Consider the following 27609-nt stretch of genomic DNA (forward strand, 5'->3'; position numbering starts at 1 on the left):
CTACAAGCCTTAAGAAAAATATGTCAGAGGTCACTATACATAATTTATCTTAGATTTTTGACCAGTCAGCCATGAAAACAATATTCTGCAAACGTTTAAAAATTAGAGTGCCACATCTATTTCATACTGCTCCTAAACTCTGTGAAACCTTCAAACTGTGCAGGCAAGGCTCAATTGCCATGGGCTATATATGGACACTTAATCCCTAGGGATTTAAAGGAGCAAGTTTTGCTCAGTCCATAAAAAAAAATCATGGGCAGAACTTCTGGGACATATTTTATGCACATAAAAATTAGTTTCAGAGATATATAATCGTGAACTTTTCATTACAGAATCTGCAGGTCAAATTATATTTTATCAGAAGGTTCTGTGAGTTTTAAAATCCAGGTAAATGCAAAAGATTGCTTTTTTTGCTAATAAAGCTTGCAGTAGTTTCTTTCCAGGTACTGAAATCAGGGCCGTTGGTCCCTTTGCACACTTTTCAATCTCTGCATGTGCTAGAAAGTTGAAATACATATGTTAGACTGACTGGACCATGCTCACACTGTCCACTTGACTTTCTGTATGAAGGTAATTGCTGAATTCACAGTATTTTTTGGTTGGTCCTGTAACTGACATTGGAAAACTTACTAAACATGAATTATAATGAGAAATGAGAAATTTTGACATATAGGTGGTTATACGTTCCACAAACATTTATTCAGGCACAACTCAATGTAAAATAGATTGGTTTTGAAGGCTCTTTTTGGTATGTTATTTATAATATTCTTTTTTATACATATAATGCTACAAGCAATTATTGCTTGGCCAGATCAGCATTTGAAAACCTATGTAATTCATAACATGACTGAAAAATTACACATTTATAATTAAAGATAGTACACAAAATATAATTGATGCACTAGGAATTAAACAAATTTAAATTAATATTAAAATTTAATTCATTTTTATTATTAAAAATAGATTCTTGAGAAAAATTTTACAAAAACATAGCAACAGAAATGCAAAGCTCCGTGGGGATTTGTTAAGGAAATTCAAGAACTGTTAAAGGAATTTATTTATTTATTTATTTTTTTAATGTTTATTTTTATTTTTTGAGACAGAGACAGAATGCGAGTGGGTTAGGGGCAGAGAGAGAGGGAGACACAGAAGCAGAAGCAGGTTCCAGGCTCTGAGCTGTCAGCACAGAGCCGGACGCAGGGCTCAAACTCAAGAGCTGTGAGATCATGACCTGAGCCAAAGTTGGACATACAAATGACTGAGCCACCCAGGCACCCCACAGGAACTTATTCTTTTAATGTTTATTTATTTATTTTGAGAGAAAGCATGAGCGTGTACATGTGTGCATGCACAAGTGGAGTGGGGCAGAGAGAGAAGGAGAGAGAGAATCCCAAGCAGGCTCTGCACTGTCAGCACAGAGCCTGACATGGAGCTCAATCCCACAAACTGTGATGTGAGCACATAATCAGAGCCGAAATCAAGGGTTGGACACTTAGCGACTGAGCTACCTGCACCCCAGGAATTTATATTTTGGGAGTGTCAATTCTTTACTGCTTTCTCATTTTGTATGAAAATTATCTGGGGATTTTTCTTGATAGAGATCCATCTCAGTTTCATGTTTATACCAGACAGGGTTGATATTTGGGCTGATACTATATTTCCTAATGGGAAAAAAATAAAAATAAATAAGTGAAGTACAAGTTTTAAAAATAGCCAGCACAGAAAATGATAAATCATTTCAGAAAGAGCTTAGTGAAGGATTAGTGAAAGATAGGGTTTACTGATGGGACCAGGAGCCCAGAATGTGCAAAACCTTACCAGAAACAGAGACAGAAAGAAGGAGCTGTTTACACGAACATTCCATGCTTATAATCCAGAAATTACATGGCCATCTATAGAATCTTCTCTGTATTATTCTCAAAGAGAGTATCTATGCTGTGGCCAACTTGTGGCAGATCCTGATTTTAAATATATTACCCTTACCTTCTCTGTCCAGCTGCTTGATGATAAATGTCCCTATTGATTTCACCTGTTTATTTCCCTTCATTTGCATTTTAAGATCTTATTATGTGTTATGCAGAGAAAAAATCTTTGAAACACTCCCCTTTCTTAGGATTGTTTTTTTTAAATTAAAGATACAAATCCATAATAGTTCTAAGTATTAATTTAAATTAGGTTAACCTCTAAAAAGACAGAATTGGAAAATTGAACAGCTTTCCAGCTTCTTTACCTGATGTTGCCAATGTAATAATAACTGATGCCATGCACATATCCATAGACTCAGGGGACAGGGGTGGGCAAAGTTGATCCTGTGCTACAGATGATAGTGTATATGGTCATGGGGCTGAAGCTAAAAGAAACCACCAGGCATTATGAAGCATGAGTGCATAGTACTAGGATAATGGGTTTGGGTTGGGAAACTGTCAGGGATTTCTTGTCCCTGAAGCACACTGTAGCTCTATATGAAGTATTTGTCTTACCATTTCTGCTACCTCTGCCAAGATTCCCATCTTCCACATCCACTGCTTGCTTGCTCCTGTTCTTGAATCTTGATTGGAATTCTTTTCCTGTTGCAGTTGTCTGGAGTCAGGTGGAGAAATAGAGTATGGATGATGAGGTCCCACCCTAGACACACATTTTCCTACAAAAGGAGGTAAAAAGGGTAGTGACATAAAGATCCATTTCTCTTTGCCTGCCAGCAGCTCTGGATGGTGGAAATATCAATGTTCATACTATCTTGATGGTGATAACCTTCTAGTAGTCATACAAGTGCTGCATAAAATCCTTTCTTCTCTATGGTCCCAACTGGTACCTTCTCAACTCTCTCATTTACTTTGAACTGAATACAAGAATATTAAACACACCTATATACAAATAGAAATATTTTCATGTTTCAAGCCAGAAATAAGGAAATTTTGCATGGCCAAATCACTTGGAATTATCTGCAGTGTATCCCCTTTCTCAGGATAAATAGGTATTTGGACATATATATTGTATACGTGTGTCTATTTTTATGTACCTTCTTTTTCTCTGATTCTGGCAAAAACTCTCAAAATATTGCTTTTGAGTTGTTCTTTTGATTTTATCCCCAGAGCATTTATTCAAGAGAATAAATTTGGCCATTTTCAAACTGTGAGAATATGGAATGCATAAATTTTCCTGGTATAAAATACGTTTCGGTGTATTTATGTAACTCAAAACAGATGCATCTACAAAGTTTACACATAGAAACAGATTACTGAAGAAAAAGAGTCAGATCTGGCTTGGAGAAGATTTTGGTATTTTTACCCTACAAACGTTTCCAATGTGTAAAATTGGTACTAGGGGCTTGGATCCAATGGTTGGATTCTGGGAAGATTTTTGTAAAATGGCACAAGATGCGCATCTGACTACAGAACATTTCAGCTTTAGGTCTACGATCGTAAGCATAACTATGTTTATTTTTAAATTGACCCGGAGAGAACTCAAAGGTTGTTTCTGCAAGATTTTCTAAACAGTGGTAGCGTGGTCTAGTCTGAAATTACACCAAGCTTAAAAGTCGAATATTTCTGGCAGTTGATCAAATCAACAATATGGTAATCTGACTTGGCTGCTAAAATGAAAGTGAGCCTTTTAAAAATGGTTTCTGGAGTCCAGAATTTATTATGAAGGCCATAGACTCTCTCTATGGTACAGTTAGTGAAATGAGGTTTCAGTGCTGGCCCATGGAGGAAAGTGTCTAGGTGAATGAGTTTCTTTCCTAGAACAGGCATATGACTGGTAGTATTTACAAGCTCTGCTAGCAGGATTTAATTACTTTAAATGAAGTTCTTATCTACTTGCCTTCTGAGATGAGGGAAGTCCAGCAAACACATGGGAATGTGGTCACGGACTAGTGGTGCTTTGACTCTAGCAATATCAGGAAGTTATTAGGTATGTGGTTGCTGTTAAGGTTCATACAATACATCAAATCCTTGGTGCTTTTTCCCCAAAAGCTTTGTTCCCATCAAATAAATGGTCATATTGTGTGTCTTGATCTCTAGTGGATTAAAAATTTAAGGTAGATCTGGTCTCATTCTTTCATTCAGCAATTTGTTGAAAATGTACTTTATTGCAGGCACATATCAGTATTTCCCAAGGGTTTGTATGTGTGTGTGCGTGTGTGTGTGTGTGTGTGTGTGTGTGTGTGTGTGCCTTCCCCCCTACAGATTAATAGGATTGAAAATACTAATTTATTTTATTAAAATCTCATTTTTCTCTATTCGAAGTCTGACAAATTGAAGCAACCACTTTTAAGGAGATTTAATATTTTTATCACTTATACTTTTAAGATATTTAACTCTTAACTATTTCAATAATATGACCAACCAAAACTTACAAAGCACTTAAGAAGTTCTTTATTGCAACTCAACTAATATTATAGTTTATCATAAGTATGTGATAAAATATTTTTTATACTTCTCACCTAAAAATCACAAGTATAAATTAGTAATTAAACATTGTAAATTGTACTCACAACTCTAATATGCCAAGTTCTCTTAAACATTACAAATATATCAAATAAATAATACACAAAGACTATTTACTAGTTTAATGCAAAAGGATTAATTCTATGGACTTAATTTACTTCATTATTTTTAACCTTAATCCTCTGTCTTCTTGGGGCTAAAGACATTTTTATCCGCTAATTAAATAATTTTTTTTCATCTTCGGGCATTTTTTTTTCATCCTAAGCAAATTGGTGTTACCTTTTTTTTTTTTAATTTTTTTTAACGTTTTTTATTTTATTTTTGAGACAGGGAGAGACAGAGCATGAACAGTGGAGGGTCAGAGAGAGGGAGACACAGAATCTGAAACAGGCTCCAGGCTCTGAGCGATCAGCACAGAGCCTGACACGGGGCTTGAACTCACGGACCGCAAGATCATGACGTGAGCCAAAGTCGGCCGCCCAACCGACTGAGCCACCCAGGTGCCCCGCAAATTGGTGGTATCTTTTTAAGGAGTGAAGAATTTGACTGGGACATGAGATCTACAGCACTTGACACTAGGGTGATTTTTCTCATGATCATGAGAGACAGGTTGAAGCCCTCCAAATGTTAGATCAGATCTGGGAATGGGTACCAATAATAAATATGAAGGTTTTGGTGTAAGCACTTGGGCAGAGAGTGGTACCATGTCAGAACTAAGAAAGATGGAAGAAAAGCAGATTTTAGGGAGAAAACATGAAGCTATGTTTTAAATACCCTAAGTCTGGGAGGTTAGTGGACATTGAAATGGATTTTTTTAAAAGGCTGACTATAAGTCTCCGGAGAGAAGGCTGGGTTGTAAATTTAAGTTAGAAAATCATAGGAGTAGATGTTCCTTAAATCTATGGAGCTGAAGGAAGAATGCTGGGGAGAGAAAATAAGAAGCCAGAAGACTGAGCACAAATGGATGAAGGTTTAGATCTCAGAGGGAAGGGAAAGCACTAGAAAAGAACAATTAAGAAGGAATATGCAGGGAGAAAACATAAACAGCCATGAGAGGCAGCATGAAAACCAAGAGAATGCTTCAAAAAGGAAAAATTTCAAGAAGGAGATGGAAAAGGAAAAAATTTACAGATGAAAACTGTAACTTCGAGATGAAAAATTTATAGATAAAAGCCATAGTTAAACAGAATAAATTCAAATATAAAAGGGAGAATCTGTGGGTAGGCACAGAGGAAATTACACATAATTAAAGAGAAAAGTCCACAAAGATATAGCAGTGAATTCAGAAAAAGAAATAGATGTGGATGACAAATAGGGAGAGACTATACAGACAGCAAAAGAGCTCAGCACATATGGACTAACAACAAAAATGTCTAAAAATATGAATAATAAAGCTTTTCTTGAAATAAAGTGCAACGTGAGTCTGCAGATGACTATAGAAAACTAATAGAGAGCTGATGACAGAAATTTTTATCCTAGTTAAATAATGGAACTTATTGAAATAAAGAGAGTGAAAGAATCCAGATATGGTTATTGTGAGGATAAATTAATACATGGGAGGCATGAAGATTTGTTCCTGGAAGATAACAAGCACTCAGTATATGCTGCTGCAACTCAGGTTTTCCTCTTTCTCCTCTTACGTTTATGCATTATTCTGGTTGTTAGCACGATTATTATTCATGAGTGAACACTTGTATTGTTCAGGACTGGGTCTTAGACACCTCTTGCCTTGTCAGTGTATTCTCTCTTCTCAGGCAATCTGTTCTACACACACAACTTCAGTTATCCTCTGTTCACTGGGGACTCCTACAGTTGCATCTCCACTTGGATGTCACAAAGCGGCTCAAACTCTCACATGCCCAAGATGTGTTTCATGCTCTCCTCCCCTTCAGTGATTCTTCTGCTACCTGTCCAAGAAGCCCACTCCTCTTCCAGTATAGCTGGTCTACACGAATGATTCCACTGCTCCTCAGGTGCGGGGGTCAGGTGCTGAGGAGTCATCCCTGATCTCTCCTTTCACGTAAGTCACCACAGCTTCTGCTCCTGCAGAAGAAACTATGTTTCCCACACAGTAGCCAGAATGACTTATATAAAAAACAAGATAATGAATTTTTTCTGTGAAAAAAATCTTTCATACCCTTCAGTGTCACACAGAGTAGTGGTCAATGGTCCTTACTATTTCTCTGGCCTCATTTCCAATGTTCTCCCCCTTGGTCATTCTACAGAAGCTAGAATGGTATCTTTTCTTTTCCTAGCATACAGCAAGCAGGCTCTCGGTTCAGGAAACAGGCTGATTTGCTACTTGGAAAGCTCTATCCGCAGGCACCCACCCATTAGTTTCTGCTCAGATGTTACCCTGCACCCTGATCTCTCTCTCTATTCCTCTTATTCTTTATTTTTCTTCTAAATACCTAACCACCACCTGATGTATTACATGAGCATCATCTATTTGTCTAGTTTTTTCTCTCTTGTACTCTAGTTGCAACCATACATTCTTTTTCAATCATTTGCTCTTGCCACAGGGCATTTGCACATTTGCACAGGATATTTGCTCTGCTTGAAATATGTTTGTCAACATTTTCCCCTGTACTCACTCCCTGCCATTTTGCCTAGTTAATTCCTTCCACTATTTTTATTTATCTTATATGTCATTTCATCAAGGATGCCTTGCCTGATTCATAACTCTTATCGGTAGCCTTTATTTATGATTTTATAAAAATATTGCCCTTACCTTTATATAAATCATCTATATCTATTACTATATACTAAATTGTATAAATAATTATTTTAGTATCACCCTCACTAGCTTTTTGTTTAACATTAAGGCATCCTCTGTGTCTAGCTCATAACCAGCACATTCAAGAACTCAAAATATTTGACAAATGAATAAGTGAGCCTAGGACCATTGTAATAAGCTATCTCTTTTCTTTTTTGGCTTGCCTTCCCACCAACAGGCTACTTTGTAATAATTAACTATCTCCAGTTTCTCTTCCTTCAGCTTCCCTTATACTATTTCCCAAATCAATGTTCTTAAAACATATCTCAAATCACATCCCATTAGTGGCCTTCCATTCCTTTGAAAAGATAATGAAAACCTCCCAACTTCAAGCCCCTCCGTCCTCTCATTTTTAGTGCTACCTTCTCTGCATGGATAGTTCAAGTGTAAATTATATTAGTAAAGAATTTGTTTCATTACACTGGTGACTAATGTCTGCTTAAAAGAAACAAAAATGAGGCTGGAGGGTTTGATGTGGTTATATAATTTTGAGAAAGACACTCAGATTTGAAATTGTATTGTATCATATTTAAAAGCATATCAATATCACTAACAAGATATACAGCATTAATAGTGCACATTGCAGAGGCTATTAGTTGAGTATCCTTGCTTTGTTGTACTGTGATCTTTTTCTATTTGAGAGCCTTTCTCATATTTCCGTGTTTACTTTCATTATAGCCAATGATTGGGGAGAAAATTGCTTCTTTACTCTATGAATTGAACATATTTCCCTTTGTTTGGATGGCTTATTCTTTGTTTCTAGGTTTTAAACCTAATGGATCTCACTTTGGTATGACCTGGTATCCTGCACATATTTTGATTATTGGGTCATCCTAAGAAAGAGAAAGCAAGCTGTTTTCTTTGCTAATGGGGTTAAAGTGAGGCCATGACTCTCTCCACGGTGTTATCTGATGCTTAAAAATTTGGAAACAGTTTGCAGTGTTTAAAACTTGTCACTTTTCTTATTTGAAATAAAATAAAAATCATCGAAAAATGTAAACCTACCATATGTATTTAGAGTGTGATTATCATCCTCCTTCATATTTTTATAGAACTTAACAATGTATATAAAATATTGACATGCAAAAGTTATTTCTAGATATCTCTTAAAGTGCCTGTATAGACTATATTTTACTATTTTATAGGTAAAGACTCTGAAGCTCAGGTGGGCCAGGACCTCTGTCTTTAGTGTTCTGTACTATACCACAACAGCCCCCCTCCAAAAAGTAGTATCTGCAAATAGTACTTTTAGTTTTGAGTCCTTTTGTCATTTTGAAGGCCTCTGTTACAAGCACAAGGAGGAAAAAAATGTAGAAACAAAGATTTTCAACTACTTGGGTCTAATTTTCTATCTCATCTCCCTTTGGTTTTCAACCTGGTGAAGCTGTTCAGACAAAAGCTAGGGGTTTTGATTTGGCATGGGTCTACTCAAAAGATCTTCATCTACCCAGAGGAATCACAGAACTAGTGACTTAACCCGAGCTACTTCTAGCCCATCTGACACCTTTATTCTTCTTCTGGACCAGTGAAGACTTGGGTTGAACATATGGCTTGGTGAGTGAGGTCTGGGATGTGATCAGCCCCAACCCACCCTCTGAACCAATGCCATTGTGCAGGTTAGCTCCAACTCAATTCAGAAATATTGGGTCTACCTTTAGGCAACATTAAAGGCAGGGAAGGCACACTTATCAGGCTAGGTTGCTTCCTGAGAATTTAGTGCCATTAGATCCTAGAGGGTCACTCAAGAGTAGACTAAATATCTTCATCGTATACAACACTTTAGAAGTGCTGGAACCCTATCCATGGAGTCATGTGAACTGGAAACTACCCAGGCCCAGGAATCTTCATAGATGTTAAAGAAATAGTTTGGAAGTTACCTGGTCAATATAATCCTACTTCTGTTTTCTGAATGCCTAAGGAAGTCGCAGATAACCAACTGATTACTCATACTGAATCTCACCCAGTTGATTATGGAAATTCTGCCCAGATATCGCAGCATGGGTCTAAACGGAATTACCACCTGTCTGGGCGTCTCTGCACAACTATGAGATGTCTGCTTGCAGGAGGACAAAGGAGCTTCCCAGGAAAATTAATCTTGAGGGAAAAAAGACCTAGGCAGGAGCTCAGGTCCTTTTTTAACAAGAAAGGACTTGTCACCTGGATGGTGGTGGTGATCTGGGTTTGATATGCTGCCTGTCAGTTGAATCTATCTTGGGCCAGCTTCTGAAAAAGTGTCCAATTCCTAGGCAGAATTGGAGTGTATTCTTAGTATTCCACGAAGAACTTTATACTTTGGTAGTGTTGGTTCAAGCAAATTATCAGAACAATGAGCAAGCATCTATGAACAATTAAGTCAAGTCCCTTCAGATGAAGATGGTAAAGTATTAGAGACAGACATCAACACTTCTCTCCTCAGCAAGTGTCCTGGTCAGTTAGTTTGAGGAGGAGATGAAGCTACAATGCTGCTGTCTCATCGTAGGAATCTGAAGTTGATTTCCAGTCTCGTAGTCAATTTATGCTTCTAATCCAAGCATATTAAATACAAGGCCTGTGTGCTTTTTAACTCCGAACATGCAACCATGGGAAACATGGCTGATCCTTCATAAAACCGTTTTCTAGAGCCCAAACACGGCTCAAGTATTTTCCTCAACACAGTACTCCAGGAAGTGACTAGAAAATAATTTTCAACCCCTGTTCCAATATATTTTGGACAAAAATATGGTAAGCCTCTACCATCTGAGAATATCAGGTTCTTTATTGAAAGGAAAGTCTTGGGACATGCTTTTTCCACGCAAAAGACCTGTTTAAGGTAGTTGCTATTGACAAATGGAGAATCCTTGGAAGAGGAACAGTTTTTCCTGAGCCTGAAGCTCCCATCTAAGTGTAAGTGAAAACTCAAAGGTCCTAGCCTGAGTGTTCAAATTATATTTTATAGCACTTGAAACATTGAAAGCTTCTTTTAGCCGGTGGTTGCTAAGTAAACATGCCAACTTATCTTTGGTTTTCAAAAACACATTGGGTAAAAGAAGTATAATAAATAATTGAAAAAATATATAATAAAATATGTCAAATATAGTAAAGATATAAGTACGAGAAGGCTCTAGCCTTCTTAGATGGTTCATAGAGGAGGTTCTGCTCCTGTATCCAACACACACGTGTGTGTGTCTCCAGAATACAACCAGATGAAAGGAAGTGAATCCCTGTTCTCTGAGGGACATACAAATTTCTGTCTCCAAGTGAATGACCTCAAAGTAGTGGGATTATTTTCATAATCTCTTTAGTGTGGAGCATAGTTTCTACTGGTTCATTCAAAGAGGCCACAGACAATGGCTGGTCAGGACAGATCCTCGACTCATTTGTCTATTAGTTATTGAAAAAGAAAGGCTACAAAATTCTGTTTGGATAGCATCACAAGTGAGTAAAGAGAACAGGCAGCCAGGAAGTAGGTGGAAATAGCAGGTGAAGTGCTTTTATTAGTTACCCATTTCCCAGCCAGGGAAGAAAATGTATGAAGGACACGGGATTTGGGCTTTAGGATTAGTGGCACATTGATCAAAAGGGTGAGAGGGAACAGTTCCAAAATGGATGCATATTTTAAAAAGTATGAAAATCTTATTGCATTTTTGATACTCAGGTCAGCTGGTTTCCCTGGCAACTAAAGCCCACCTCATTTAGATGTGCAATCTAGAGCAAATGTAGGTTACTCTTGGATTATACCAAGGTCTTGTCACTCTTACCTCAAAATTCCACTCATCTATATGCTGTATGTTTAATGTTCCCCCGTTTGGCAATGTGGGTGATCTCTATGTAGCAGAGATGTGATACATGCAGCAGTACAGAAGAAAGACTGAGCAGTGCAGGGAGGATTTAGGAGCAGGAGACTGAAATAAGATACCTAGGCAGGACTAGTGGACTGACACTGTAAACCTGTTTCCTCTTTAATAAAATGGGGCTGATAAAAATAATAAAAATGGGGCTCCTGGGTGGCTCAGTTGGTTAAGATTCTTATTCCTAATTTTGGCTCAGGTCATGAGCTCGTGGTTCATGGGATCAAGCCTTGCATTGGGCTATGCTCTGACATCAGGGAGCCTGCTTGGGATTCTCTCTCTCCCTCTCTGTCTGCCCCTCCCCTGTTAACATACTCTCTCTCTCTCTCAAAATAAATAAATAAATAAATAAACATTTAAAAAAATAAAAATGACTTTATACTACTGTGGGAAGGAAACACACATTTTCTATATGTCTTAGATACAGTTGCCAGGTAAAATACAGAACACTGAATTAAATTTGAATTTCAGATAAACACAGTTTTTTTAGTATATTGGTATACAATATTTAGGACGTATTTCCATGAAACATTTATTTGTTGCTTCTCTGTATTTTTATTTGCTAAATCTGACTACCCTAGTCTTAGAGGATGAGTGGACACAGAGCATTCACACTCGGTGTGGTTGGTGGGTCTGACTTTGGTTGGCAACAGACACAGTACTCAAGCCTGAAGAAACAATGGCGAATTGTTTTACGGGGCTTTTAAGATTTTAATGGCTGTGGTGGCAGATATGTGAATAGGGATCTAAAAGTAGAGTGAACGACTAGAAAAATGGTAGCATCTGTCTGATAGCTAAACACGCTATTGATTAGACACTCACTGGGGGCTCCCAAGATTGAGAGACTGGAAAAAGAATGGAGATCCCACAATCAACTCAGGAGCCAAGATAAGAAAACATTCTGTTTATAAATTAAAAAAAAAAAATTCCAGGCAGTGATGTGGCCTGAGAAAACATAGGTATATAGGACATAGGACAAACTTTAATTCTGTAGGGAGCATGGCGAAAGCAGAGTGTTTGGTGAATATGTATAACAGAAAGGCATGGCAACCCTGAGGTCCAATGTGCTTTAAAATAGTTAATCCATTGTTTCTCCCTGATGAAGAGGTAAGATTTAATAATTAGTGTGCAGGCTGTTATTTTCCCTGGTGCTGTCCTTGTGAAAGGCGGTCAGCAACACGACTCCCTCCTGGGCAATGTTTGAATTTAATTATGTTCAGGGACTACACAGAATGCATCAATTCATTAACCTTGTTTACTTCAAGATACTAAATTGATGCACTTATTCAAATAGAGTGGTTTCATATACTCATTCTAGGCCTCTTACTTGCAAAAGAAAAAATGTCATCTTTAGCAACTAATTATAGCCCCAAAAGCCATAACTAGGAAACCAGGCTTTATAAAAGAAGCACTGAGGATTCCGTTAGCAACTTATCCCCGAAGAACCCAAGGGCCTGGCTGACACATTCTGAGCTGGGTGACCAGCAGTAGCCCTCAGTCTATATGGTCCACACTGCCAGTCCACACCCTGAGAGCCACACGGCTTAGATTTTGAGAACTGTAATTTCTATTCACGAGAGATGTATTATCAGCCTAATGGACTTTTCTAACATCAGGGGTCAGAGGACCTGTCCTCCAACAATCTCTATAGAAACAAACAAACAAAAAAGAGGTTTTTTTTTTTTTTTGGATTATTTTGCCTGTTGCTCTAGAAAAACCTCAAAGTGCACAAAATCTCTATTTGCATGCTCTTATGACCACAGCCACTCTAAGAAGGTCTTCCAAGTCTTCTCTCTTCCTCGTTCTTTTTCTGTAAGAGCACATGTTGTAATTGGCTTCCTTGACCCAGTAATAACTCTGGAGCATCTAAACCTTACTGCTGGTTGGCGAAGCTCTTGGCTACTCTGAACCCTAGCCCTCTGGGGTTTCTAGAGAAAATTGGCTCAGATCTTATTCTTCTGTATAGCTTAATTTCAAATGAACTTTGCCCAACACTACTCGTCCCAGTAACTAAGGTTATTCCAGGAGTTTACAATGGCCCTAAGAAGACTCCAACCTGTTGCATGAAAGCTGCATTGTTGAATGAGTGCTAAGGATAGCAAGTGACTCCTGTCCAACTTCCCTAACCTGGTTTGTTCCTTCCCCAACTTCTCTGTGAACTTTCTCTCCTGCTTTTTCTTCCTATAAATTGACACTTCCCCAATCTATTGCGGTAGTTGTTGGGGCTCTATAAACAGTCAGTTCTGTACCAAGTACACTCTTTGCAGTGAGGAAAGATGATCTGATGGCTGAAACATTAGGCACAAAATTGGGGCTTGGTTCGTGGGTTCACTTTTCTTAACACCTACCTAGCCTGGAGCAGAGACAGTCTATACCTGACATTTGTGCCATGATGCTGATCGTCTCTCCATTTCTACACTCGTGATACTTTTTTCCTTCTGAGAAGCTTCAGAATCTTTCTCTCCACAGTACTCAAGACATCCACCACCAAAGAGAATCTCCCTGCTAGATGAAACTGGCTGTAGAACCAGAATAAAATCCTTACCATGGGGCATCTGGGTGGTGCAGACAGTGAAGCATCTGACTCTGGCTCAGGTCATGAGCTCACAGTTCATGAGTTTGAGCCCCACATCGGGCTCACTGCTGTCAGTGCAGTCTGCTTCAGATCCTCTCTTTCCTCTCCCCAACCCCCATCTGTCTCTGCCCAGTCCTCCTCCCCCAGTCACACGTGTGTGCCCTTGCGTGCACGCACGCTTGCTCTCTCTTAAAAATGAATAAACGTTAAAAAAAATATCCTTACTATGGGAAAAATCATTCAAGTCACTTCACTCTCTTAGGCAAGGGGTTAACATTTCCATTTTTTGTATCACATTTTTACCAGGTAAGATTATTATTATTACTATTATAATTTTCTGATGCTTTATTCTCCATATTGACTGTATGAATTAGTTTTTTCCCTTTTCCTTCATAATTAGGATATTTGAATCTTGCTTGAATTATTATTGAAATGGCAGGTGTGATATGACTAGCATTTGAAGAAAGTTTTCCAAAGAACTTTATATATGTTAACTTTACTGTATAGGGAGATAGTTAACTATTCCTCTAATGGTGACCTGTGAATTTAAGTTGTTGAATATTATATGACACTGAATTCTTGTTTTCAAGTCCAATGACAACAGAAACAACAAGGACACACAATAATGATAATGTCAGACACATGCCAGATGCACCTCCCATATTCTCTCTAATGCTCGAAATAGTCCCGCAGGCATTTCCAAACAGGAACGTGAGGCCCTCAAAGGGCCTTGACCATAACTTGGTCAAAGGCGTACAACCAGAACTGACAGTGCTAGATTCATACTCAGGAATGTCTGGGTTGAAAGCTGGTGCGTTTTCCTCTAAAATATTCTGTTGCCCTCAATTATGGAAACTCTTCTTAGGAAAACTTTGCACATTGATTTGCAAGAGAGAGGTTATTCTGGTTTTAATTCCTGCCAATATAAAGAACTGTGAGGTTGGTTCATGCCTCAGTCAAGTCTTTTTTCAATCCTCTGGCTGAATTAACGCTTCCTGCTTTGAGTTAATAGTATAAGAATCACTCGTCTTAACATGAAATTGTGTTTCCTTTAGCCCTTTGCCCGTGCCCCTTTCTTGATCATGCACACAGCCAACTGCACCCTTTGAATGTTTCTAATGAAGGAGTCTGATATTGCAGCTTTTATTTTAAAGAGAAAATAAAGGCAGGTTGTCTGTCATTGATTTGTCTCAAGGCACGTAACAGCAAGACATCTTGGGAGAGCTGAGGCGTAGACTTTGGGCTATTGCATTGATTGTTATTTCCCCTGATGTCCACACCTTTTCTCAGGTTTCCAGAGCTGGGCTGTGGTACTGCAGAACATCACAGACATAGCTATCTGTACTATGGAAAGGAATATGCTCCAACAATCTGCTCATTGCTGAAGAAAGAAATATCTAAGAGATCACCACTCCATTTCCTCATTTATAAAGCAGTTTGCAAACTATTTAAAGCTATGGGTTTCTTTTGTAAAATAAAACCTTATGCAGAAACTCCAAAGGATCCCAGGATCCTCACGGGGAGTCTTCCCTAATCCACCCACTTAGGTGCCTTTGGGACACAGTGTGACAACCACTGGCCAAGATTTTCTTGAGGGTCGTCTCCAGCTCTGGCATTCAAGGACTTGTGGATTTCCTTCCTACCACACGTCTGCCACATCACTGGCACGAGCAGGTGTTCTTGTCCTCTCCTTTAGCCTTCCATCCCTCTCAGCCCACTCTCGCGATTGCTTCTACCATTCTGGAAGGCTGATGTTAGCTTCTCCCCCACTCCCAACTCTCTGGACCTTGCGAGTTGATGGCATGGGCCTGCCCCACCACCTCCATTTCCTTAGGCACTGCTATTTCTGATTTGCTGTCAGAAACTTCTGCTGAATGGCTCTCTTACTTCTTCTCATTGCATACTAAGGTCAGGACATTTCACGTCCTTAAACGATTTCAAGAAATATTTCAGCGCATTTGAGTCTCGAAGGTCTTGGGAAGGTAGAAAGTGTTATATATTCACTTCCTTGTAGAGATAGAGACTCCAGCTGAAAGCAAGCCAAGGGTGAGGACTTGGAGGCGGGATGTTGGGTTCAGACTTCTACTGCCTCCCAGTGGTCCTCCGGGGGATCGCAGTGATGATGCTCCAACAGGGAAGAGAGTTCTATTGAAAGAATGCCCCCAATCCAACTTAATCCAATACAGAAGAGCCCTTATCTGCTGCTTCTTAGTAGTGGCATCGTTATAAATGGGCTGAGTATCTCCTGAGCAAATGTGTTCTGGAATCTGCATTTGTATATCAGCTTTGCCAAATTATAAGCTGTGCAAAATAGGGAAAATAACTGACCCCCTCTGAGCATTAGTTCCCTTTTCTGCAGTAGAGATAATGACACCCACATTGCAAGGTTTGGTGAGAATTCAATGGCATGGCATTGCTAGATTTCCCACCAAGTGCCTTGTACATACTTGGGGCTCAATTAAATGGTAGCTATTTTCCTTTGAATGAAAGGGACACTCGGCAAACTGTGAATACATCTTACAGCCACAAGCAGAAAGAGAAGTTCACTGGTGTTCAGTAGGTGGATATATGATTAGTTTTCCCTCTTTTCAGACAAATAAGCACTCACACTACAGACATTATGCCGTTTTAGTACAAAAATCAAAGTGGTCTTGAAAATTGTAAAACAGTCAATGATGTAATTTCCCCCAAAGTGTATCATATTTAATTCTCTTCTCAGAAAATAAGAGGGGGGGAAAAGAAGAGAAATAGAGTCTTGACAAGTAAAAAGAATCACATGCTTTTAACAGTGCCATGTAAAGGAGTTGAACCAATAAATTATTTTTCCTTTCCTTTAGATAAATCTAGGAAAAATTATTAGAAGAATGCTGGGGATATTTCTTGGTTTGGATACCATGTTGTGGCAACTTCCTTTCTTTTAAAAAGTTCTTTCAATTTGCTTTAAGTTGTTTTCTTAGCAATTTTATCATAAGGAGGAGTCAGTGGGGGTGGGAATGCTATTTGGGGATAATCTTTCAAGAAAAATGACCCGAAATACTCCATAAGGATGAGCCAAATAAAATAGCATTTGAAAGGTAAGAAGCTAAAGTGGTAGGCTTTACAATTTGTATTCTACGCACTAAGAATTTACTGACAAAACCAGCACAGATTATTCTTTTCACATGTTGATTATCACCTGAAGTTTTATCTGAAACATTGCTTCTGATATCGCAACAACTGAGTGATCAGAGGCACGCTATCTAGAAAGGAAAGTTTTAAAGAAAGACCATTTACAGACATGAACCCAAATACCCCATTTCAGAAAAAATATAACTGATAGGCGAATGTTATATAAGCTCCAGGAATACTGTGTGTGTCTGTCTGTGTGTGTGTGTGTGTGTGTGTGTGTGTGTGTGTGTGTGTTCTGTAGCTAATTTGGACTACGTACATGCAGAGCTATGTTTAAGCAAAACCAGTTACCATGGTGACACAGTACCCTATCTAAATGCGGTGTGTAACATCTAATTCTGTTTGTGTGTTAACTATTTAGCTGGAAACTGGGGAGCATCTTAGAAGCCCGACCGATTGAGCAAGTGTATCTCTCTAGGTTTCTCTATTTTTGTCTTATCTCTGTCCTGGTCAGTCTCTTTTGCCTTCGGGTCAAATATTAAGTTTTCTTCTCTACGTGATTATGGACAAATACTTCCTTTTTCTTCGGAACCTGACTCTTCAACTTCAAAAATAATCCAGAAAGGCTGGCTATTTCTCCTGTTAGGATAGGACAGAACTCCAACATGCTAAATAAATCGATTCGTTTTCAGAGAATTTCTTTGTTAGTTCTCATTAGAAGTGGCATTTTCAAACAAATCCCTAATATTAGAGCTTGTTGATCTCTCTAATTTTAGTCTTTTCCTTCCCACACCCAGTCACGAGTTCTTCATTTTAGAGTCATGCTCTCTGGCTGAAGTATGGGGAAGCTGTTTTACAGGAAAAAAAAAATGGAACACGAGTACACGTTGAAATGAACAAAAAATATATTAATTCCAAACTTTAAAAATTATTTTAAAAAACTTAATATTTGATAAGATCTATTTTAATATTTATAACAGAAAATTATACCCATTTTTCATGATTTTGTTGTTAGGCACTTACTTTTTTGTTGGATCGATGGCAGGGGGCAATTCTAGGTGAAACTATGCAAGAAACCTTAAGGGGCCTAGAGAGTTCCTGACAAGAGCCAAGTCTTGATTAACCAAGTCTTGGCTCCATGGTCTAGGGGAAGGAATCACATGGGCCATGAATTAAACACAGAATCTCCAGCCAACCTTCCTATAAAGCTGTTTGTAAGAACCAAATCTATAGGTTGAGGGTTTTTTTTCATCTCTTCTCCTTTTTCCACATTATAGCAGGTGTCGTAATAAATTAAGCTTCCCAAAAAACAGGAGGTAGATGAACAGAAGAATTGAAACATTACACTTTATCAATGAACAAACTTAGAAAATTAAATGATAATGATAATAATAATAATAGTAATAAAGACTCCGTCTGGCCTTCTGAGCACTTGCAATCTAGTGTCAAAATAGGAATATAGAGTTTTGTAGTTAATTATTAAGTGGTGATCTTTTGTTTCTTTAATGCCTACAGCCTTGGGAGTCCACTTATGTAAAAGGAGTAATTTGTTCTATAAGACTATAAGCTGGAGCCTTTGAATACCATAGAGAATCACAGAATTTATTTTGAAAGTACTCACATTATTTAAATTCGATCATAATAGTACAAATTCATGTACTGTGTGGATGAATAGAGTTAATCGATAGTGTTGAATGTGGGAAGTGTGCTGTGTGAGATCTCTTTTTTTTTTTTTTGAAAGCGATCGTGAAAACTTATGATATGCCTATTTCATTTGTTTGCACAGCTAAATGGTCTTTTCCAAGGCGGTGGAACAATTACTTTTCTGGTAAGATTTCAGAACTATTTTATTCCAAATTTGAGGGCAACTCTAATGACAGAGGGGCCATCCTTAGGAAAGTCAAACTGACACTAGGACCTCTTTCTCCTGCTTGGGCCTTGTTAATATACAAGCAAGCTGCAGTTTGGTTGAGTTCTTTTAAGAAAAAAAAATCCCTCTTCATTTTTAAATTATAGGACATAATTGCCATAAACCATGCAGACAATGTCAAGGTTTATGAAGTTCCCTTATGATCTTCATCGCATTGGACCTTCCCCCTCCCCCACCAAAAGGAAACCATCTATTTCGCAAGAACAATCACTGCTAACAGCTTGGCTTGTATCTTAAAATGTTTTTTTTACATATGCAATTATATATGTAAACATACATATTTTACCACTTTGTTACACCAGGAGCATCTGAAGTGTAGACCAGTATCGACACAGTTACCTCTGGAGTCCCAAGGTGTGGGGAATAAGCTTAGGAATTCCCTGAGCTTGCACTGATGGGTTAACAAAGGCATAAACAATAGGAAAGCCATAGGATGCATACACCCAAGTTTGGGTAAATAAGACTAGGTAAGTAAGACTAGGTAAAGAGCACAAAGGCTCCCAGTATAGGACAAAGGTATAGGAGTAGGAAGTCTCAGGGTGAAAACATCTAAGATGAGGTAAACAAGATTAGGTATTCAGGGTGGAAATGCCCCCCAAGTCAGTATAACAGCAGAAAGCTGCTTTCACAGGAAGGAAGGACCAAATTAGGTAAAGAGGTAAATAGGCCTCTAGACTGACCTCAAGGGGCAAAGTTGTCCAGAGCTGAGCTAATTAGCAAAAGAAAGTTGCCTGGTTGATCCTGAGGTAACATGTTCTGTCTTTCTTGTCCCCTAGTCCAGTTTAGGTAAACAGATGTGGGGGCCTCATGTTTACTGTAAACAACCTTCCATACAGCACCAGAATCTTGTTTTGTATTGACCCAAACACCTAACACCACATATTTCCAAAACCCCCTTTTCCCCATATCCATGAGTGAATGTTCATGGTTTCATTGTCTCCCTGTGCACACCTATCACACTTGTAAGCCTTCTGATCCTAATAAAAACGGAGCAAGGACCCTTACTCCGGGCTCTTGTCTCCTCCCAGACATTACTCTCTCCTGCATTTTTAATCCTGCATCCTACTTTCTTGCTGGACAAGACAGAACTCCAGACCCAGAGTCTACAACACCAAGAGTGGAGCAAAGCAGTCTTTACTTTGTGTTCATGCCACTTGTCAGTTCATACAGATCCAGGTGGGATGTAATCATAGGGATCCTATTCTCCTCCCTCTGGTTTACTCCTTCTCCTCCTCCACAAGCCCCGGGTCATCCCTGTTACTCTCATTGAAAACACATATGCTCAAGTACCTAGATCACCTGGAGTAGGAGGATAGGGCCTGCCCCTTGGTGCTGAGCTCTAAAGAGCGAAAGAAACCTGGAGTGCCTTATAGTCTTCAGAGTGAAATATCCACAAGTCAAACCAATATTTTTCTGACTAGAAGTGATGATTTCTCCTGGCAAATGTTTTTGTGTTATGCTACAAGAATCTTTTCATTATGTCTCACCAAGGACCACTCCCCATTAATAAGACATGACAAGAGCAGGGAGAGGAGAGAGAAAAAAAAAAGAGAGGAGGAGCCCCGCTGAGTGCTATCTGGAAATATTTGTGCCCCTCAACACGCATTTATATATTTTAAAGATGGGATCACTCTATGCAGATTATCTCATGTTTTATACATATCTTTTATTTAACAGTGTATCATGGAGATAAGGTCATGATATTTTTGATGTGTATAAAATTCAACTGTATGAATGTATCAACTGTTTGTTTAACAAATCTCCTATTTTGGAATATTTAGTGCCATTTTTTTTTAGTATCTTAAATAATGTTGCAAAGAAAATATTTGTACGTATAGCATACATACTTGAATGAGTATATCTGTAAGATAAATTTCTAGAAATGGAATTGTTGCCTCAAAGTCATGCACATTTTAAATTGTTATGTGTATTGCCAAAGTGATAAATGGTGCTGAGAGATTCTAGTAGTATGCTTGATTGGCACTTATTCTAATTATTAATTATCAAATAAGTTTCTAAATATGTGGTTTATTAATCTGGGAAAAAGGAGGAGATTAAATAGGGAGGTAGGAAATAAGGAAACCATCACTAAGAAATCCTAGATTCTTAGGTATATTTTGTTTTGCAGATAATCATCCCGTTGACCTTATTCTGAAAGCTCTCTCCTTTTGATCTTGATGCCATTTATTTTTAGTACTATCTCTTATTTGTCTGCCAAGTAGTCCATCCATCCATCCATCCATCCACCCACCCACCCATCCAATATTAATTAAGCTTTCTGCTGAGCTTTGTATTTTACAAGCAAATATAATCACTTGGGAACAAGCTATACTCTTAACATTCAAGAAGCTTATTATCCTACAGATGGACATTAATAGATAAATGAATGAATGAACTGAAGCTTAGGTGAGTGGCACAAAGGAAAAATACTAGGTGTTATAAAAGCGTATAATAAAGGAATCTAACTGAAGAACACTTCTTTGACAGTCATCTACTGACTTCACATTTCCACATTTTTAATAACTTTAGCACTTGATCCCACCCTCTATCATCATCCCTGTTGTGTTCAATACCTAACACCCTGACTCACAGTTCCTTGACTTCTACCTTCCTGTATTCCAACAAACTTATTTTTAGTAACTCATCACAATAGCCTTTGGAATGGTTTCACCACTATGTTTTCAAATTCTGATACTCTGTCAGTGTGACTGCCTTATTTTCCAACCCCTACTGAACATACTCTTCATCCTTGTTGGAATTTCACAACTTGAATGATTATTTACAATGTAAGTGTTAACATGCAAATGTCTCATATACTCTTCCCCCAAATCCTATGAAATAGTCACCTCCATGACTTCATTCAATGAGTGAAGAAATGTTGGAGACTTTAGACTTACCCAATGCCATGCAATTAATTAAGTGACTTGAAATAGGTCTATTTGACCCAAAGCTGGGGCTTGTAGCCCATATGACATTCTACATCAAGGGTCATTTCAGTTTGGGTATTTATAGAAGAAACTGATGAGGAGGGAAAGGGAAGTATAGCAGATTGCAGAGTAGGGGCAATATTTTCACAGTGTAGCCTTCTGAGATTTAACAAAAGCTCTGACAATGTTAACTGGACTTACAACCCTCTTACTTCATCTCTGGGAGTTCAAGGAGGTGAGCACTTGTATTGAAGGCTGACAAAGCCAAGTCAGTGGGTCTACTCCATCTTACGTGCTTTGTCAAACTAACCATGGGTGATGTGAAGCTATTGATACAAAGTGTTACCAGGACAATGGAAATTTGTCCATTTTTATGCCAAATAAAATTTGCCACTACTTTTCTCTATGTCAAGCATCTTAGAGAAATAGCGCTGATTTTAATGTTCTTAATGCATCTATGATTCACTGTTACTTGTCTCATTTTGGTTTTGTTTCTATTTGATTGTGATGCATTCTTAAAGATATTTGTTTGTTTATGTCTTTTTTCATAGGAATGTAAACTCTGAAAGTAAGGACTTTGGCTCTGTCCACCATTGTGTACCTAACATCCTAACAGTGCCTGTCAAATGCAACTGTGAAACTAAGGGGAAGCTAAGATCTGGTAGTTAACAAAACCAAGTTTTAAAAATATTCATTTGCCCATTTTCCATACTTTCTCATTATTATTTTGTTCATCTCACAAACATATTTTTTGAATCTTGATCATGTGCCGGGCACTGTGTTAGGCACCAGGATAGTAAAGATAAATTAGACACAACTTTGTCCCGGTGGTCTCACCAAAAGACATTGAATGATGGAAAACCGCACAGAGCAAAATGTTTGATTGCACTAGGGAAGATTAGTTCATAAGAATCTTGTTGAAACCCTGGAATAGATCAACACTGAAAAAATCTATAACAAAAAAGAAAAAAATAGAAATCAGTTATTTCTAATTTAAGATTTATAAAATTTCATTTTGAACTTTGTTTTGTGTTTTGTTTGTTTAGTGTCTATTGTTCTATATTAATGAAGATAAAAATATATATATATTAATTTTTCAAAACTTATTTTGAGAGAGAGTGCACAGGTGAAGGAGGGGCAGAGGGAGACGAAGAGAGAGAAGCCTAAGCAGGCTCCACACTGGCAGTGTGGAACACGGCACGGTGCTTCATCCCACAAACTGTGAGATCATGAGCTGAGCTGAAATCAAGAGTCCAACACTTGACTGACCAAGCCATCCAGGTGCCCCAATAAATATATTTTTATATAAGATCTCAAAAATGTCAACATTTACTTTTTTAGGCAATTTTATTATTTAAGGGTAGGATAAACTGTGGTAAAAAGAGGACGTGTGCACATTGACTCAAAACCAATGGAAGCATATTTCTTGGTCATGTATGGAATGAGGTCGATGTTCTTGATCAGCTATCAGTTCTCTACAAAGTCGCCCAGGGATGCAGCTTCCTTCTTTTGGCTCCACCGTTCTTTAGAACAATAGTTCAGACCAATGACTCTCCAATGATCTCAGAGTTCGTGAGTTCGATCCCACATCTAGGACCTGATTAGAAATGCACATTCTCAGGCCCCATCCTAGTCCTACTGAAATAGAAACTCTAGGGATGAGGTCTAGGATTAGCATTTTTAAAAGCTTCTGGATGATTCTGCTGCTCCAGGCTCTAGCCCTACACTGTTTGCATCTAGTAGGTGGATGGGAAAAAGAAACACATCTGTTTCATAAAAGTCTTGACCCAGAAATGTCACATGTTGGTTACTCCCTTCATATTTTATTGTCTAGAAATAAAGCAGGAATATAGCCACAGAGTCTTTTTTTTTTTTTTTTTTTTTTAAGATTTATTTAGTATTGAGAGAGAGAGCATAAGCAGGGAAGGGGCGGAAGGTGGGACAGAAGATCCAAAGAGGTCTCTGTGCTGACAGCAGCAAGCCAGATGTGGGGCTCAAACTCACGAACTCTGAGATCATGACCGGAGCCAAAGTTGAACACTCAACCAGGTGAGCCACCCAGGCGCCCCTCTTCTACAGAGTCTTAAATGCAAACTCACATACTAGGTAGGAGAATTGTACATTGAAGGGTGAGATATCGCCGTGGTGGGATGTTCTGAAACATGATACTGGGAGCTTGGTTGCAGAAGATCCATGTGCTTTGTGGTGGCCCTAATATAATATCATAGATATTGGCGAGATTTGGGGACGGGGAAAACCTCTTTCCATGCATTCTAATGAGCACTAGTGGGAGACTATATGCTATTTGTGTAATGTTGTGTCAAGTGGCAAGCGGGAAAGATGACTCCACCATGAAGAATAATTTTAAAAAATAAATAGAGCAAGAAGAGACTTGCAGCTGCTGAAGAAGAGACCAGGCCAGTAATAACTGCTTGGGACATGGTGGAAGAGGATGTGGAACTGAGGTGAACAAGTTCAATGGGAGCATGCCTCAAGCTCATTTAGAGGCCTTCTTAAAACACACATTCCCATGGGGTGCCTGGGTGGCTCAGTCCGTTGGGCGTCCAACCTCGGCTCAGGTCATGATCTCTCGGTCCATGAGTTCGAGCCCCGCGTCGGGCTCTGTGCTGACAGCTCAGAGCCTGGAGCCTGTTTCAGATTCTGTGTCTCCTTCTCTCTCCTGGAGCCTGTTTCAGATTCTGTGTCTCCCTCTCTCTCTGACCTTCCCCCATTCATGCTCTGTCTCTCTCTGTCTCAAAAATGAATAAATGTTATTATTTTTTTTTTTTAAATAAAACAAAAACACAGATTCCCTGGCCCCAGCCCCAGGGTTTCTGATTCAGTAAATCGGGGGTGGAAGAGGGAGTTTTGCATCTCTGAGTTCTCAGGGTGATGCTGCTGTGGCTGTCCAGGGACACAGTTGGAACATCACCCATTAGGGATTGTAAAAGGAGCCTTTTGGAGGAAACCTGGATTTGGGGAAAATCTTCCCTGCCCTGGGGCTTTTTGACAGGTGTTCCTTTGAAATGCAGGCCAGAGCAGTTTTCTTTCTGCTGGCAAAGTCAGATGTGTGCTGAAGACTTGAGGGTTGGAGAATAGGGAGGGTTGGCTGCTCTCCAGAGGAAAAAATCCACAACTTTGCACCTTTAGGGAATGTTTATTAATCCTCATTATACCAGCAGTTCCCCCTGTAGTGGGACTAAGGGGCTAAAGGTGTAACTCATTGCTTTAATTAGACAGTCTTTTTTTAGTCACGGAAGCGTTTTATTACCCTTTCTTCCTGTCTCATGCTACCCATCAATACTGCTGAACATTTTCAAGTATACACAGACAGAACAGACATACATACATAGATGTATACACACACACACACACACACACACACACACACACATCCAATCCCTTTCACCTTCAGACAAAGGTTTGGCTTCATGTAGCTACTAAGACTTCAACCTTCATTGTAGTCAAGTAAATGCATTAGGAACACGAAATTATCTTGCTTAATTTAGTTGTCCCCCATAGGATAGCTTGCCTAATAAGTACGGTTTCTCCTACAGTTTGGGCTGACTTTGTGAATTTATTGAATCCAATTGCTCTGGCTGCCTTTCGATCTCTCTTTTCCTTGTTGATTCTGAATTAAAATTCTGTGTTAGCTGCAGCCTGGTATTTCTGCAAACTGTGGGAGGTATGTATTTTCCTTGCGTGTTATTGTTATTATGATATTAATTATACTATACACTCAACTGAATGTCAGCAGTGTCCCAGGAATTGTACTGAGCAAAGATTTTGACAAGGTCCCTGCTTAGGGATTATGTAAAAGCCATTCAAGTGGAATTGAATTAACATATGACTTAGCTTAGTGTGGCTGAACTTGAATATTGATGGATTCTTTGGATGAGAAGGGAGTTTGTGGGAGAGCAAAAGAAATGACCTTTAGAATTTTAGGATTTTTTTTTTCTGTAACATCCCATGATTTTAATACGAACTCAGTTGCTTCTGTACCAGATAATTTTTATTTATCATTTTATTTCTCGGAGTTGAAATCATAGGATTCGTGGACTCAGAGGGGCAGTAGGGGAGCTGGGATGATGTCTGGTGTCTTCATCACCTCTTTTTTCAGAGAACAGGTAACCGTTGTCTGGCTCCTTTTTTTTAGATTCTTCATTCTGTTTCCGTGTTACATGTAGATGAGATGCAGACTTGTGTTTCATGTTTTAAAAGGTTTGAAAATTTCTCCGTTTGCCTGGGTCACTTCTCCCACCTTGTTTAAAAAAAATTTTTATTAAAGTTCATCATATGTGAATAAAGTACATAAAGTGAGTGCACTGATTGTAAATGCGTGGGTTGGTCTATTTTTCCTCTGCGTACATCTCTGTAATACCCAGCTCAAGACACAGAATATTCCCATACCACAGAATTTCCCTCACCTTTCAGTCAATACCTCCCCCAAAGTAATCACTACTCTGATTTCTGTGTTCTAACGTCTTGGATTACATTTGCATGTTCTTGAACTTAATATAAATAGCAATATGCAGTATATTTTGTTGTGTCTGGTTTCTTTTTTTTTTATAATTTTTTTTTAATGTTTGTTTATTTTTGAGAGACACGGAGAATGAACGGGGAAGGGGCAGAGAGAGAGAGCTGTCAGCACAGAGCCTGACGCAGAACTTGAACTCATGGACTATGAGATCGTGATGTGAGCCGAAGTCAGACACGTAACTGACTGAGCCACAAAGGTGCCCCGTGTTGTGTCTGAGAGAGTATGTGCTGCATGTCTGTGGTTGTAATCTAGTCTTTACTGCTGTGTAGTATTCTATTTTATGAGCATACACAATTCATTTATCCATTTTCTTGCTGTTGGGTATAGGTTGTTTCCAGTTTGGGCTGTTATGACTAAAGCTGCTATTAATATTTTTGTACATGTTTTATGGTGGTCACATGAACTAATTATACTTGAATCATGGAATAAGGATATGATTAGCTCCAATTTGTAACGGCAGGATTCCCAATTATTATACTAATTTCTACTTCCTCCGGCAATGTTTCAGAGTTCTAGTTGCTTTACATTCTCATCAGTGTTTGGTATTGTAAGTTTTTTCAAATGTTAGCTATTCTTGTGGGCATGTATTAGTATCTCATCGCTAACCTCGTTTTTTTTTTTTTTTATCAATTAATGAAACTTCTAGAGTAAATGAAAAAGAATTCCTGAGGTTGTTTAGAAAGTGCTAGTTTAATCAGCTGTCGATAATTTCAAGCTGTAAGAGACATGTACACAGTTATTAACTGGGCAGTTCAGTGGCAACTAGTGAGCTGGGATTCCCACAAGCAAACTATTATTATTATTAAACGCTCGCTAGGTAACAAGTAATTTGCTAAACAATGTATTTGTAGTGACTTACTTAAGGTGTCCTATTTTAAATCTGACAGGACTATCATTGTTCTAAACACTCCTCAGTTTGGGCTGGTGTCACACACTAATGAAATCCAGATGTCCTCACCTGCTCTAAATACACTTCCTTCAAACAGTGAACCCATGGTCTTTAGAGCCCAAGCATTTACTCTGAGAACAGAACCACAGACTAAACACAATAATTTTTTTTCTGAAAAGTCGCTCTCAACATTTTGGTACATTATTGTGATGACCATGTATATATACTCTTGGTGAGTTATTAACTTTTTTTCAAGTAATTTCACTTAGAACATTTATCTTTGTGCCAAACTGACAAAGTCAAAAGGAAGGTGATCTCATCTCCGTTCAGTCCGTTCTGTAGTTTATTGAAGCCTCCTGACAACTTTTGATCAAAAAGACCAAGCAGGGAAGAGCGATAGAACAATAATTGAAAGAATAATGGAATGCTTTAAAGTGGCTATGAAAACAGCCTTAGCAATTGTCAGAATGACTTCTATCTGTGGTGAAGCCAAATGCTGAGGCCAGAGAAGAAAGGGAAACACTGGCACAGACAAGGAAATTGCTTTAGCAGTATGTGATGATGACGAGGCCAAACACAGCAGTGTCAT

Source organism: Acinonyx jubatus, chromosome B1 (assembly GCF_027475565.1).
Source record: "Acinonyx jubatus isolate Ajub_Pintada_27869175 chromosome B1, VMU_Ajub_asm_v1.0, whole genome shotgun sequence".
Taxonomy (NCBI): Eukaryota; Metazoa; Chordata; class Mammalia; order Carnivora; family Felidae; genus Acinonyx; species Acinonyx jubatus.